The sequence below is a fragment of the Rhinopithecus bieti genome, unplaced genomic scaffold, assembly GCF_001698545.2.
Source record: "Rhinopithecus bieti isolate Rb0 unplaced genomic scaffold, ASM169854v2 scaffold_24146, whole genome shotgun sequence".
NCBI classification, from domain to species: Eukaryota; Metazoa; Chordata; class Mammalia; order Primates; family Cercopithecidae; genus Rhinopithecus; species Rhinopithecus bieti.
In genome coordinates, this window is record NW_016810948.1 from 989 (window position 1) to 2215 (window position 1227).

The 1227-nt window shown below is 50.5% G+C and overlaps 1 pseudogene; it reads right to left on the reverse strand.

Moving 5' to 3' along the window:
• Positions 1 to 638: 638 nt before the first annotated feature.
• On the reverse strand, positions 639 to 1223 carry LOC108542965 (adenosylhomocysteinase-like; annotated as a pseudogene).
• Positions 1224 to 1227: the final 4 nt, after the last annotated feature.

The window sequence follows — 1227 nt, forward strand, 5'->3', positions numbered from 1 at the left end:
GCTTTTACTTTTTCTGGCCCCTCGCAACCTCTGGCTCTTGCTTCTCTGTTGTCTCTTGGTTGTTCCTTAACAGTCTATTTTCATCTCTGTAAAATACTCACTGAAAGTACCAACCTCATTGTTACATAGTTTAAAAGAAGCCCCAGCACTAAGCCAGACTTTCAATAACATTCCAACTTCAACAGTTCCTCCTTGCCCTTGGATATAGCTCCTTCTCACCTGTCATGGACTTAGGAACCATTGAGCCTATAAACAAACACATGGGTATAAGTCCATAGGCCAGGTGAAGACCTAGATGGTAAAATACATGGGCGTTGTGACCCCACTATCGACCTCCAGGCTAATGAAGGACTGACTTAGTGAGCAGTTCCAAGACCACTGAGCTCATGGTTCCCTGTGGCTGTCTCCATTATACCTCCATCATAACCAGGGCTTCAGGAGGGGCCTCTGAATTCCCCCTTCCACATTTGGAACAGTATGAGGGATGCAGCAGAGTCCAAAAACTGAGTGACCAGCTTCAGGGTGCCAATGGGGGACGCTGACAAACCAATCACAAAGTTGGTGCCATTTGCTCTTGGGCATGAGAGGCGAGGCCCAGGTAAGAGCAGCAGCTGGAAAGTGAAGGGCAGACCTGGCTCTCAGTAACGGTAGAGATCAGACTCGAAGGGGCCGTCACGGGACATGCCCAGGTACAGGGCCTGCTTCTCAGTCAGCTTGGTCAGCTTCTCATTCGGCTTGCTCCAGTGGGCTTCAAGCACTGCTTCATCCAGCTTCTTGGGCCCAAAGTGAACCCTAATGGGATACTTGTCTGGGTGAGTCCACAGCTCAATCTGTGCCATCATCTGGTTGGTGAGGGAGTTATTCATCAAAGAGTTGGGGTGGCCCATAATACAACCCAGGTTGACCAGCCAGCCCTCAGCCAGCAGGATGATGCAGCACCCGTTCTTTAACCAGGAACAGTCCACCTGGGCTTGACGTTCATCTTCCCGACAGCATTCTTATTGAGCCACTTGACATCAATCTCCATGTCAAAGTGCCAGTGTTACCATGATGGCATCATCCTTCATCTGCTTAAAGTGCCGATCGAGGATGCTGTCATTACAGCCTGTGGTGGTGACAAAGATGTCCTCCTGACAGGCCTTGTCCATGGTTGTCACCTCATAGCCCTCCATGGCAGCCTGCAGTGCACCGATGGGGTCAATCTCAGTGACAATGATGCGGGCCCCA